The sequence below is a fragment of the Rutidosis leptorrhynchoides genome, chromosome 5 (assembly GCF_046630445.1).
Source record: "Rutidosis leptorrhynchoides isolate AG116_Rl617_1_P2 chromosome 5, CSIRO_AGI_Rlap_v1, whole genome shotgun sequence".
NCBI lineage: Eukaryota > Viridiplantae > Streptophyta > Magnoliopsida > Asterales > Asteraceae > Rutidosis > Rutidosis leptorrhynchoides.
Window position 1 is genome coordinate 112,381,358 of NC_092337.1, and position 15,799 is coordinate 112,397,156.

The 15,799-nt window shown below is 32.3% G+C and overlaps 2 long non-coding RNA genes across 3 annotated transcripts; both read left to right on the forward strand.

Moving 5' to 3' along the window:
- The first annotated feature begins 9,975 nt into the window (after positions 1-9,975).
- Positions 9,976-11,134, forward strand: LOC139846616 (uncharacterized). Of its 2 annotated transcripts, XR_011759109.1 has the most exons (4): positions 9,976-10,169; positions 10,278-10,378; positions 10,446-10,480; positions 11,016-11,134. It is a non-coding gene; the product is annotated as an uncharacterized lncRNA (long non-coding RNA). The 2 variants fall into 2 exon arrangements; XR_011759108.1 differs by having other exon boundaries at positions 9,976-10,378.
- A 122-nt stretch (positions 11,135-11,256) lies between these two features.
- LOC139850597 (uncharacterized) lies at positions 11,257-13,710 on the forward strand. The gene is made up of 6 exons (XR_011760078.1): positions 11,257-11,297; positions 12,098-12,184; positions 12,569-12,651; positions 12,761-13,118; positions 13,196-13,359; positions 13,641-13,710. It is a non-coding gene; the product is annotated as an uncharacterized lncRNA (long non-coding RNA).
- Positions 13,711-15,799: the final 2,089 nt, after the last annotated feature.

Below are 15,799 nucleotides of genomic sequence, written 5' to 3' on the forward strand. Positions count from 1 at the left end.
GATGTTATGAACATCATTACTACCTCAAGTTTAGTAGGTAAACCTACTAGAAATGATGAAAAAATAACTTGAGCTTCAAAGGATCTTTGATGGCTTGGAAGTTCTTGAAATAAAATCATGACACAAAAACAAGTTCAAGTAAGATTATTACTCGAATTAAGATAGTTATAGTTATAGAAATTGAATAAAGCTTGAATATGAATATTACCTTGATTTAAAAAGATAACCTACTGTAAATAACAAAGGTTTCTTGATCTTAGATGATTGCTTGGAATGGATTAGGAAACTTGAAAGTAAACTTGTAAACTTGGAAGTGTTCTTGATGTGTTCTTGAGTAATTATTTTTATGATGATTATAGGTAATAACCAAAGCTTGTATTTGATGATTTTTGCTGGAAAAATAGTAACTTAGACGTTCATGGAAGAGTGTGTGTGTTTTGAGAGAGAATTGGGAAGAAAATTGGAAGTGAAATGGAGTAGGTGGTGAGTGATGAAGGTGAGTGGGGTTAAAAGGAGTTTTTGTTTTTGTTTCCTTGCTCATAAGTCATGCTATTTGTCTAATTGTTGGTTCCACATGTTTGTTTACTATCTAGGGCAGCTAAGAGCTGAATTATTATGTGTATATACCAATAGTATATACGTCTAGGAGCTGGGTATTGTACGAGTACGAATACGGTTGCATACGAGTAGAATTGTTGATGAAAATGAATGAGAATGCAATTGTAAGCATTTTTGTTAAGTAGACGTACTTTGATATGTGTCTTGAAGTCTTTCAAAAGTGTACTAATACATCTAAATACACTACATGTATATACATTTTAACTGAGTCGTTAAGTCATCATTAGTCGTTACATGTAAGTGTTGTTTTGAAACCTTTATGTTAACGATCTCATTTAATGTTGTTAACCCATTGTTTATTATATCTAATGAGATGTTAAATTATTACATTATCAAGATATTATGATGTATGAATATATCTTAATATGATATATATACATTAAAATGTCGTTACAACGATAATCGTTACATATATGCCTCGTTTCAAAATTCTTAAGTTAGTAGTCTTGTTTTACATATGTAGTTCATTGTTAACATACTTAATGATATATATAATTATTATTTTATCATGTTAAATATAGTGTAACAATATCTTAATATGATACATATGTATTTAGTAAGACGTTGTAATAACGATAATCGTTATATATATCGTTTCGAGTTTCTTAACTTAGTAGTCTCATTTTTATGTATATAACTCATTGTTAATATACTTATGGAGATACTTACTTATCATAATCTCATGTTAACTATATGTATATCCATATATATCGTCATGTCTTTTTTACAAGTTTTAACGTTCGTGAATCGCCGGTCAACTTGGGTGGTCAATTGTCTACATGAAACTCATTTCAAATAATCAAGTCTTAACAAGTTTGATTGAGTAACATGTTGGAAACATTTAATCATGCAAATGTAGTTTTAAATTAATATATAATCATGGAAAAGTTCGGGTCACTACAGCTTAACTTTCCACGAACCCCATCATAATAGTGTTAGAACATACACTGTTTCTCGAAAATATATTTCATCTGAATAACGGTAGCGAACCGTCCGAATGAGGGTTTGTCAAACCCATATGGCCATACAACATAAGTTCTCGCTTACACCTGGCAAGTGTAACTAATGATAATCGAATTGAGGATTTTGTTCTAACTCGTATGTAGAATGTTTGTTTTCGTACTTGTGTTCACTTTGTAAAATGAAACGTTTATGTTTTCTCATCTCAAATGTAAGTTAAAAAGAGTAAAATTGGGACTATGATCTCACCTTGAGTGCACAAAGGTAAAAGTACTTCACAAGTAAACGTGTGCAAGAACGAATGATAGTCTTGACCTAAACAAGTAGGTCGTATCAATAACGGTAAACATGATTGGTCAAAGTTGTTCAATTAGTCCTATGGCTCGTTACGACTCGATTATATATAGCATGTGAATCACGTTGCCAAGTTTCATGAATGATACAAATATAAAAGCATGTTAGAATGATTGCATAAGTATTTGGTTAAGTCTGAACAAAAGTCAACTTTGGTCAAGTCAAAGTCAACAAAAAATTTAACACGTTCGGGTCGGGTCCCGAACTATTTTTCTAAGCTAATTAATCATATATAAGCATGTTAGAACAAGTTACATGTCAATCGGAGGTGCGTAGCATAGTTAGAATTTTTGGGGTAAAAATAAAGTTGATCAGTCCCTGGCCACGCCTAATGTCGCGCCGCGGCAATCAACGTGAACTGGTGCCTGGTCAGTTTCAATTGTTCAAGTCTCATCCAAACCTCAATTAAGCACAAATCACAAACCGTAAACACTTAAAATGCATACCATACATCGTTGAAAAGGTAATTTAACGAGGAACACAACAAAACACATTTCATCAACCAAAAATCATCATTTATAATAATCAAATCCAAATTGAAAGTTCATTAAATATTCACCATAAATGCTTTCAAGTTCATAAATGCACTTTGATAATTTGGGAATTAAATGCACACATATGATACGCCGTTTCGTAGGTAATTACGCATATAATACAACTAAACACTTACAAACAACATTGCAAAGAATTCAATGCATCAAAAGTTCATTTTACTTCTATCAAACCCTAACTCAAAATCACAAATTTAACAACTATGTTTATGAAGCTATTCCATGTCAACCTACATACCAAATGGAAGCTAGTGATGCTAGTAACACATTTAATACATGCACTTTTAACATCTAACAATATTTAGGCAACCAAATCTCCAGATCAAGCACACCCATTTCAAGTTAAGCTAGTTACATCAAAATAACAAGAACAAGCATATAAATCATATATTCATGTTAGATTTGAGCCATAGACACTAATTAACACTTTTATAAGTTAAAAACATCAAGAACAAAGAATCTAGTGATTTTAGAAAGTTACCCAAACTAGATGAAAATTGGTATGGAATTGAAGAGGAAGATGCAAGGATTCCAAATATGTAATTTGTTTTGTAAAACACTTGCTAGATCGGATTTAGATGATGATTCTTTGTTTGTAGGTTGAGAGAAAAGTTGAAGTATCAAAAGAGAGAAAAGAGGAGAATGAATGGAGGAGAAGACATGGTTGACTAGTTGATCTAGTCAAGACTTTGCCCACTTGACAACTTTAGTCCCTCAAGTTTAAAAGCGGGTGCGTGAATTACCTAAACGAAATATTTTAAAAACGCGTATTAAAGGAAGATGTTATAATTATATAACGGACTTTAAAATAATCAAACGGAAGGTAAACGAAAAAAGGAGGGATGTTACAAATAATATAAGTTCAACTCCCTAGATTAATATAGGAGCATAACTGTGAATTTATAAGACAAAAATGTACATGAATCAAAAAGTGGTGTGTGATGATCACCTCCCCACTATTACTATTATGTCAGAACATTTACTGTTCATAGAGGTAAAATGGACATTTTGTATACAATATTTTTTTTCTTTTTTTCTTTTAACCTGTATGTTCACCAAAAACTTGTGCAATATTTTGAACAAACAACCACCACCAACAATATACATCCTACAGCAACCACACCTCCTGCCACCACCAATCACACCAATTGCCACCACCACTATACCTCCTGCCACCACTGTTGTTGGACTCCGGCCACCACTAGCATAAAATTTAACAATCTAAGTATATACAAAATAACATAATCCAAAAAATTTATCTAAAATTTCTAACTTATAATTTAACTAGATATTTATAATATTCATTGTCCCTAAAATAGATCCGATTACAGCTGCAAGCAACAGTACCACCACATCGGCAACACCATCGCCGTCCAAACCAGAGCTGGAAATAAAGAGGAGGCATATAGCAAAAACACCAACGAACATATCTGGTGGCAGATTATTGTTGAAACCCACGTAAACCAACCAGATTTTGACCTAAAACTCTTATCTAAGTTGGTAAGTTGGTCGTGGTGACGGTTTGTTGGGGTGATGGCGGTGGACACCATGGCGATTTTCTGATGTTGACGCCGGTAGATTGTTGGTGGTGACCGGCGACGGAATGGGAGAGAAGAAGAGAAATGGTCGTTCGTTGCGTTCGAAAGGGACAGTCGAAAGGGTGAAGACAACCGACGACCGATAGCGGCCATATTTGGTGGTGCCACGGCCAAAATTGGGAAGAGAGAGAATTCATAGATTATACTTAGTAATTTATGAGAGGTTCCCAAGAGTCGTTCATAGTTTCCTTGTAAAAAGCGATTTCTTATCCAGTTAGTGAGCCGTTTGTTAGGTCTGTCTAGTCTTAGCTAGAGCTCGTTGTTTGGATCTATTGTATCGGTTGTATAAGTTGGTCTTCAGATCCGTTATTAATGTTATCGTTTTTTCGCAAAAAAATTAAAATAAAAATAAAATAAAAGGATAAATTGATATTTGATAATAGCCTTTAGATCTTTCTAATGGTCACGATTAAATATTATTTCCAATTCCAATTTATTTTTTATATCTTAATTTCTTACAAATTACGAGTATATAACTTTCCAGTTTCCAATATTTTTTGTCAAATACTTAGGCCATGTTTAGCAACGAGCTTTTATGAGCTTTTAACTTTTAGTTTTTATAAAAAAGCTCCTATAAAATAAAAAAGCTCCGTTTGGTTACAAGAACTTGAAGCTTTTTGAGGGAGAGAAAACATTAAAAGCTAATAGAAGTAGCGTTTAACTTTTAACTTCTAACTTTTTTGTCATTTTACTTTTTATTTTAATAGTTTCAGCTACTCTGTTAAACAACAAAATACATATAAAAAGCTAACAACTACCAGCTAATAGATAAAAGCTATCAGCTAACAGCTAGTTTGTTCAAATATACCCTCAGTAATAGTGTAGAAAGCTGTGAACTTTATAATTTGTTTACAAACTAGCTTGCGTATTATAGAGGTATTATAGCTTGCGTATTATAGAGGTATTATAGATTGCATGGTATTATAGGTATTATAGGTATTATAGCTTGCGTATTATAGTGTAGAAAGCTGTGAACTTTATAATTTGTTTACAAACTAACTTTATAATTTTTTTTTTATCTTAATTTTCCATTTTTTAACTTTTTAATCGTTTAATTAATCGACTGTTAACCGTTATTTTTAGTGTACAATTAATCGATAAAAATTACTCCGCGGCATAACACGATTTTTTATCCTCGTTAAAACTATTTGTTATTTAGTCGTGACAAATAAACATGTTGAATAGTGAATAATGTTGAATTATTCAATTTAAAAGTAAGAAGTAATCATAAGTCTTTTACCTCTCTTATATATCTCTCAACACACGGGCTTGCATTTAAAAATGGTTGTGTGTGTGTGTGTGAGAGAATGAGAGGAGAGAGAGAGAGAGCAAAAAACACGTCCAAGCGAGATCAATACAACGGGGGGCTACAAGATCGATTAACTAGGTTATTCGGAATCCAATTGACTTCGTTCATGTTCTTCAACTTCCCGAAGGAATGGAACGTTACAGAATTATGGCGAAAATTCAAACAACATGGTGATATACTAGATGTATACTTGGTGGGAAAACGATTAAGAAATGGGCAACGATTTGCTTTTGCTAGATTCGCAGGGATAAAAGATGCAGATTCAACGCTTTCGATGCTAAGTCGTATAAACTTCGAAGGACGACCAATAAGAATCTTCAAGGCGGAAGAACGAAAAGATTATAATCGAGATGGAAACAATAAGCATGAACCAAAAGAAACAAATAACCACAGTTGTTTCCATGATAATGCTTTTAGAGACAACCAGAACTATAGAGATGTTACGAGTCCTTTCCATGGTGATCTAAGGGAAAAACTAAGTAACAAATCATCAAGGGTAGATTCGAAGGCAAAGATCTAAGGAAGAAGTTAACAAACATACATCAAAAAAGACAAGAAAATGAACAAGTCAATCAAAAAAGGGTTTTTGTAGAAGGAAATATGTGCAACAGGCACCTGTTCAAACGTTCAATCTTAGGAACCCTAAAAGACTGGACAATAATACATCAACTGAAGACATTATGTCGTGCAGAAGGTATGAATAATTGTGACATCAAGTGTATGGGTGGTCTCGATATTCTCTTTGTTTTCTATTCATCATTTGAAGCTGAAGAGATATTATTGAATAAAGAGAATTCTATACACAAATGGTGCAGCAACACAAGTATTTTGAATAAAACATACCATTCATCAAGAAGGCTTACATGGATTGAGGTAACAGGGGTGCCAATCACATGCTGAAATGTTAAAAATTTCAAAAAGATTGGGAGATTGTGGGGTGATGTACTAGAAACTATAAACTGTGAAATCACTATGGAACACCAAAATCTAGTAGCGGCAAATTTACTCATCCATTCTAATGGTTTAAACACAATTGAAGGGTCTGTTATTTTAGAGAGTGGAACCGAAATTTTCACAACTTATGTGAAAGAAGATCCAAGTAATCACGTACATATGGTTTTATGTACCGATAATGAAGATGACCATAAGTCAGATGTTTCGAATTCTGACAAATCAGAGAAAGAGTTTGTGGAGGATACCTTTGATAACTCAGATGAAGAAGAAGATGATTCTTTAATTGATTCAGATGAAGAGAACGAATTTCTAGGATTCGAAAAAAGTGGCGACTATCAACGGACAAACCAAAAATCCGGCGAGTCCAAAGAAAAATCTGGTGGAACTTACGGGGGCCGACAGGAAGAAGACAAAGGATCGGAATGCATGGGATTGGATTTACTTTTTGAAGAAAAAATAAATGATAATGTCGGCCATGAAGTTATGGGAGAATGTGAAAAGTCCAATAATTCACATACTAGTGTAAACACGTGGGACCCCATCGATATTCCAATTACCTTTCCAAATTCAAATTACGTAAATTCAATTGGATGTGATCAATCAAATTTGGGCCAAGCTGTTAAACCAAGCACAATCGAACATCCTGAAGTGGGCCTTGGTGACAAAAGTCCAAACAGGCCAATTAATGAGGAGAAGAACAAAAAAGAAGCCCATGAAGATACTGTCCAACATGAGGTAGAAGATACTGACCAAGAAGAGATAGAGATTGGTTCTCCATCTTTAAATCAAATGAACACTGAGGGTCTAAGAAAACACACGATGGATAATAATAAAAAAAAATTCAAAACGCAAACTTAAAGAAACTCAAAATTGTGATCATAACAAGAAGGATTGTTGTTGGACGCACATATGCAAATGGAAGACGTCTTCAAGAATGATGAACCTTAAGACAGCTGCAAGAAAAGGTAGAACTGAGGAACAACCACTGAGACCCGAATGCTCCAATTGTACATCTTCTTCTGGTAATTCACAGTCCTTTAACTCGACAGAAGTAAAAAGTTATGGCAATAAATTGGGATTAAAATGGAAGGCAAAGGTGCCTTCACAGTAAGTTTATTTATCCCTCTTTTCGTCTTAAATCTTTTTTCATGAAGATAGTTTCGCTCAATATTAGAGGTTTTGGGATCGGGTTTAAAGAGAATAAGTTTGATTGGGTTAAAAAAGTTAATTAGAAAGGAAAAACCAACTTTTTTAGCATTGCAAGAAACTCATTTGAAATAGACAAACCTTAATTGGATTCAATCACTATGGGGCTCAACCAATTGTGATTTTATCCAAAAAGAGCGTGTTGGGATGGCGGGGGGTCAATTAATAATTTGGGACTCAACCTACTTCGAAGCTTCTGATACTTGTAGTGATGGTTTGATTGGTATCCGTGGTAAGTGGAAAGACACGGGTTACAACTTTAACTTCATCAATGTTCATGGGCCTCACGAAGATGCTGGTAAGATAAAATTGTGGGATGATTTGTCTAATTTAATAACCGGAAGTGATGCGGGTTGGATTATTTGTGGGGATTTCAATGAGGTGCAGGTTCAATCGGATAGATTAAATTGTGAATTCATCGAATATAGGGCAAGAAGATTCAATAATTTTATTTCAAACAACGGTTTGTTGAAAATTCCAATAAGTGGGAGAAATTTTACTAGAGTTAGTGATGATGGTCTCAAATTTAGCAAGATTGACCGTTTTCTTGTCAACGAATCTTTCTTCAATATGTGGAAGGATCTCACTGCGGTCGCATTAGATAGAAAAAATTCGGATCATTGCCCAATTATGATGAATGATGAAGAAAGGAATTTTGGCCCTAAACCGTTCAAAATTTTTAATGCTTGGTTTGATGAAGAAGGGATTGATGAGGTTATAAAAAATTCGTGGAACCTCCCGATAGGAAATAGCAACCGGAAAGATTGTTTATTTCATAACAAGTTAAAAAATGTCAAAGAAGCATTAAAGGAATGGTGTCATACCCCGTCCAAATTCTTCTGAACGAATACAATAACATCTGGTACCATCGCGAGGTACTGACCTCTATATGCCATGAACGACTCCATGTAATATCTTTAAAATGAGCAAATGCACAGCGAAAGATTTCTTCATACCTGAGAATAAAAATGCTTTCAAGTGTCAACCAAAAGGTTGGTGAGTTCATAAGTTTATCATAAAACAATAAAATTCATCATTTTGATAGACCACAAGATTTAAATCCTGCATGGTACAAATGGGCCCGAATCATATACCCTCCTGTAATGTACATGCGATATCTTTTAAATACAGTACACCTTTCTCGTGTATGAAATCCTTTTTCATAAATCTTAGTAACCGTAAACATATCGCGTGTACAAAATATAATACACATAACATGTGTATAAAAATCATTCTCTCGATACATAACATTCACATCAATTGGTGGCAATTATCATGTCCACATAATTCAATGGTGGCAATTATCATGTCCACATAATTCAATGGTGGCAATTATCATGTCCACATAATTCAATGGTGGCAGTGGCAATTATCATGTTCACATAATTCAATGGTGGCAATTATCATGTCCACATAATTCAATGGTGGCAATTATCATGTCCACATAATTCAATAATAATCCACAGAACTTCTGTCTGCATAATAATAACTTCGTCAAACATTTATAAAAGCATTGCATGTATTCACAGTTCAAAATATATTTCAAAAGCATTTAATAAAGCAGTTGTAAAAACAGCGCATGTATTCTCAGTCCCAAAAATGTAAAGAGTAAAAGGGAATCAAATGAACTCACGATACGATATTTTGTAGTAAAAATATGCATACGACGAAACTGAACAATGCAGGGTTGGCCTCGGATTCACGAACCTATATCATTCATATATATATTAATACCTATAATCGTAATTCAACAATTTCATATATTATAACTTATTTTATATATTATACATATTTAATTTGTGTATATACATTTATAATGACTAATATTTATATAGTTATATTAACACATATATATATATATATATATATATATATATATATATATATATATATATATATATATATATATATATATATATATATATATATATATATATATATATATATATGATTAATATTATATTAAAAATACTTAATTTGTTATATCGGAATATCTATATAAAAAGGTTAATGTGATTAATACTTTCTTATATGTAATATTACAAAAAGTATATTTTTATATATGAAATGTTTATTTGGTAACATAATATTAATAATAGTAATAGTAATAAAAGTTGTTTTTGATTATAATGATAATACTACTAATAATAATAATAATAATAATAATAGTACTTATGATATCAATAGAAATAATAATAATCTCTCTATATATTAAAGTAAACACACAATTGAGTGACAAATACTCTTAAAAATAAATCCTAACCATCCAATCTTTTAATCAACTCTAATTCTAGCCATTCATTTCTAATCCCTCCCTTAATCACGTGACAAACTAAACAGACAAAATTAACCCTTACTAAACACACGGGTAGTAACACAAAAATTAGGGTTTTTTTCCACCCAATCATTTGCAGTCACACACAATTCTTCATCCTCCCATACATTTACGGCCACCGTTACACACTTCACCCTCTCAATCAAACCCTCTCATTCTCAACCGACCCTCTACATAATCAAATCGTCCTATACAGCAGCAGCAGATTCAACATGAGGTGAGGAAGGAAGATCATCTATAAAGCATCTAACCGACGATAAGAATCGTCTTCTCCGGTAATACGGGTACTTCTTCACACAACTTTATTTTTCTAAATGAACTGGAGATTCAAGACACTATCGCACGATCAATGGGAACGAAATTAGGGTTTTTCCCTGATTTATTTGAACCAGCGGAACATCTGCTCGAAAATTAGGGTTTCGGTTGATTAAATAAGATTTGATGAATACTCATCATCTCCACCGTCATTGTTCTGGAAATTTTTCAAAATGAGGTTAGTTATACGTGTTTATTATTATTAGAACGATTATGCTCTCTTTTTTCATGGGTTGTAATTTTAGGTTGTTGCTGCATCCTACCTTCTTCATGTTCTAAGGTAAATGTTATATTAATCTTACCATTTTGTCTTCGCGTTTTGTTCTTTATTGTTACTTTATATGGTTTTTTTCTCTATGGGCACTGATTGTGGTTGTAGTCAATTTGCTATGTCAAATTGTTACTTCTTTTTTATTAGCCCCATAACATTAATGACCAAAAACATAATGGCAATTGGAAAATGGTTAACAATTTATTCGTAATGATTGTGTTTTTGGTGAGTTTGGTGATGGTAATGTAGGTAAGTTTAATTATTTTGACTTCTTTGCATGATTCATAATAGTTAATTTTTTCATTTATACCTTATTTAACATTTGATAAATATTACATTGAAAGTGAGGTTATTGATGCACACAATATCTAATTTTTAAGGGAATACTATATGCAAAATTTATGGAGGTTTGTGTTTGTCATGTTCTTGCTACTATTATAATGAAAAGATCACAGTTAAGTATTATAGTTTATAGTTTTTGCCAAATTGAGATAAATGATCTTAGTGCGTATCCTGACAACACATTTTTGTTGTTCTTCAACAGTAACAGTTGTAGCGAACGGCACAGAATAGTTGAGGACAAAATTATGAGGTAAAAGGCTAATATGCTACTTGATGAAGCTGCTTCTTCATCTCTTTTGTGGTATTTATATGTAAAAGGCATGCTTCATAACCCTTACCTCAATATTAATGTTTATTGATATTATACATTAATATTAATATTATTTTTTTGTTGGAGGGTGTACTATGTGTATATTCTGTTTTTACTCTTTTCATTATTGTACAGGGAAATGGGAATGAAGCGATCCCCAAAGATTTGCTCCTGGTAATAAGCCTCATGTTTAGTAACATCTTTATACATTTTACCAATGCCAATACTTTTGTATGGATTAGTTTTCTTTTAAAGCTCATGTTTATGTTTATTGACCTCACTATGATCCTTCACTTCAGCTACCAACAACTTCACATCTTGAGGCTTGCCAATTTGTTGACTTCACTATTATACATGTCAATTGAATCTACGATTGATTCTGCTCGTGCTACAACATTTGCCCATTTTAATGTCACAATTGTCTTATCCTTCAGGTATTCATTTTCCCCTTTATTTTTATTAGGGGGTGAAATGATAGGCTGGTTGGTTGTAAGGGTGATGCTTTGATTTACCGGGTGACAATATGAGTGGACAGGTCATGTTAGGAACATGTAAAAATAAAAACAGTTCGGGTATAAGGGTTGTAATGACCTGGCAATGCTTTTTAACGCATTTGTTGCTTTGAATCGTAAATAAAGTAGTAGATTTGATGATAAAAGCTATCATATCGAAAAAAATGTTTGTTGCATTTGTTTTTTTTTCTTCTCAAAATAGGGTTTAAGGATATTGATAATAATGATTTGATTTTGCAAATAATGTTTCATGGGTATGATTATGATTATGATGATGGTGAAGGTGGTGGACAATATTATATATGTCAATCTTCATATATAGTATTTAGTTTATCTTTTTTTTATTCGAAGAATTATGTGATTGTATTTGTGAGCAATGGTGAGTAGACATCGTGTAAACAAGAAACAAGTGTGATTATTAATTTTTTTTGCTCATTTCTTGATTATTGATTTTATTTGCAGAAAGTGGATTCACATCTACTTGGATTATTACAGACCATGATATCATGACATTGATACAACAAAATGGAAGATGATGAAAGATAGTAGGTACTAATTTGTTGTTTAAGTTTCCAAGTGTTAGTGCACCATATGATCTTTATAAAAAACATGCACCATAGGATTACCACCATAAAATAAGTCATTTTTTAAGTTCTGTAACATAGTCTGACTTTTCAGTGTCAAACATGCAATTTGTTGAAACATTATATGGTGTTAGTTAGAACCTGTATGGAAAAAAATATGATCATTTGTTAAAACATGTTCACAATCAATATTTGGCCATATAAAGTTGCTACTCATATGGGTTGGGCTAATTCTGGGTCGGGCTCTGTTATATTTGTTAATAAACCTACAACAATTCAATATTTAACTTGGTGCCTCACTTACGATAATACATTCATTTTAGTTATTGTTATTGTATATTATTAATAGATTTGTGCCAGAGATCAAAAGATTCATGCAAGATTTCCAGTTGTTGACTCCATGAACATGTTCCACTGACTTACTTTTAAAATGTGAGTATTTTTCATGGTCATTACTATATATTTGAAGTCAGGTCAGATTCTGTCAGCCACCTACTGTCAGCCACGTTCAACTGACTTATCTGTTGTGATATGAAAATAGCTACCTACTGTCAGCCACGTTCAACTTCGAATATCGAGTATAATAACTGGCAAAGCGGATATAAACTCAGGTGGGGCCAGTAACAGAACCGGAAAAGAAAGAAGATAAAAAAGAAGAAATGAGACCATAGAAAAAGAACGAAATTATAGAAGATAAGAAATAATCACCTGCGTCTCTTTAATTCATCTACATATACATAATTATATAACTTGATTTTTACACTATGATAGGTAGTACATCTTTTAATAATTTTGATTTTTCTTAAACATCTAAAGCTTTAGGGTTTGATATCCCTATTAATTTACGGTTTTAGGTAAACCCCTAAATGTTTATTGACGGTATTGAGCAGAACCTGAAGGTAAGTTCTTGAATAAATGTGAGTTTTACAGTTATGATCTTAGGTTTTATATCTGAAAAGTTATACAATGGTGGCAGGACATGGATAAAACATTATAGCAAGTGATTTAAGATGATGATTCTCAATGTTATTTTTGAAGTCTATAAAATCTTACTACTGAGTACGAATCATATCAAAGAGCTAATCCGTCTATCGTGTAAGATTATGGTTTACAAACGAACCCTAGAGTCTATGAAATCAGGTAGTAAATTGCTATTTCATATAATTGAATCAAGTCATGAAGTTTTTTATGTTTTTTTTAGTGAAGTGAATTAGTAGAGTTTATGCATTTAAATATACTACTTATGTTTGATGACCACTTACAACAATTTGATCCATTTCTTACATCTTAAAGATGTTGATAATGTTACTCATTTGATTTGTTAGAGATGAAACACAGCTAAAAAATTATGTTTATTGACAAGTGGTTAAAAATGCACCTCTAATGAGTTGCTTACGTTGGATTGTAAACTGCTGTTGCAGGTTTAAAGATCAAGATTATGCACTCTCTGCGAAGTGACTTGGCAGAAAAAATTATCGAGTACAGCAGCAGGTTTGTGTTAGAGTTATCTTTTAATCTCTATGATTAGGTCATCAAGTTCCTTCCCTAATTATTCTTCTTTACACACGAAATCCTACTTTCAAAATGTTGTGGCATGTATGATGGATGGTAAACATGACCAGTAACTTTTTTCAACTTTAGCCTATTGTCCATATTATAAGCCATGTCATTTAAAGTAACTCTAATTTGGGTAGACTGTTACTCAGTTGTCATTTTTAAAAGAGGGTGGCTAGAAGGTAAGCCTAGCAAATGGGTTGAATGTTGCCTAAAATGAAATTGTGATAGAATTGTTTGTGACAATGTTTGTTTGATGAATTGAATTATTTTTAATCGAATTAGGATTTCTTAGTTGGAGAAAATTATTTTAAACTAACGTCGGTTAACTCAAGTAATCAAATCTTATTTCATCTTCTGATTTAATCGATCATTATATTGATATTGATTCATGAAATCAAATAGGTTTTAGTTATGGTATTTTTGTTCAGAGATCCATATGTGTTTTAATTCAATATGTTTTTTAATCGTATACAAATAAAGTTTTTTGTCTGAGTTCTTTGAACGATTAATTAATTAAGCTATGCAAATTATGATTCTTTTTTGAATCTGATAATGATAATAAAAGTTTAGATCTTTTAGAAATCCATGAGATGAATAGAAATGTATGCTGGTCCAGTGGGTAGTTTTGGAGAAGAAGAAATTGAATTTGTTGCTGGTATCATGTCTAGACATAAGATGTGTTTGATTGATAAACATAATAATGCATTGATATTCGAAATTTCAAGTCGATTATAACAACTACTGTTGCTTGGAACTTGGTCAATATTATTTATACAATATTCATTTGGGTTGTATTTGTTGCTGGTACCTGCATATTTTTTGGGAATCAAGTTCATTGCTATTGGGTTGCTTGTGTGTGGTGGTGTAACAACAATGACTGTTTGGGTTAACTGCTACTTGGATAATATAGTGTTAGGTCGAGTTGGCCATTGGCGTTGTGATATGAGTTACTTTTGTTGTATTAATATGAAGATGGGTTATGATTGCAATCAATAATTGGTGTGGTTCAGAATGGTAATAATAGTCGGATGAATTCTCATCTCAAAATGGTTTGTCTAAAATGCGTAGTTGTATTCATGTTTTAGCCTATGGATTCGAGTACTAAAAGTCCAGTTTGTTTGGACTATAATTTCGTTTGGGTCTAAAGAATTAAAAAGATATGTTAGGCTGATGTTATCTGAGCTGAATATGGATTGTATAATGGTGTCTTATTGTTTGGTGAAACGTAACGCTACTAACTTTCTGTAATACAATCTTTCTAAACATTACTCTTCATTAACATTAAAAACTCAAAAATTCCGTGAAACAACAAAATCGAGTCAATATGGGTGTGTATTGATTTGATTTCAATCCAATCGATATAGATGATTTGATTATTCAGATCATATGAATCTACGATTTGATTATTCAGATCATATTCATCAGCATTAAACATCGAAGGTAAAATCCATCAGTTTGATAGCGAAAAGATCTAAAGATTTCATCTGTTTATTGCTTTATATATCGATTAGTTGTTTTTGAACTTACTTTGATTTTGTGTTTCCCTAGAAATATTGATTTTCTTTATCAATCAACTATTACTTGCAGATAATCGATTCAACCGGAAACTGTTATTGTGAACATGCTGTTATGAAGATGAAAGACTAATCAGGTAATCAAGTCTTATTTTATATGCTATTTTATCGAATACCATTTGTAATCAAGTCTTATTTTTGTGAATCACGAGCCCAAACATTGATGTGAATCACGAGTCCAAACATTGATGTTTCAGGTTTCATGTGTTGCTTTGAACTACATACTCAAAGGTTGGACTTTCAATTTGTATCCTTGATCTACATACTCTTATGGTGTAGCTAGAATATCATTTATCTATGATCTTATAAAGTTAGAAAATTGGTGGCTCGAGTAATGGTTAAATTCTGAATGTTGTTCAATTCTTGCACAATTTATCTTCTCTGAAATTCGACTGAAAATGTTGGTTCTTGGGCTGCTCAGCTTATTCATGAAGCAGGTGGAAAAGTTG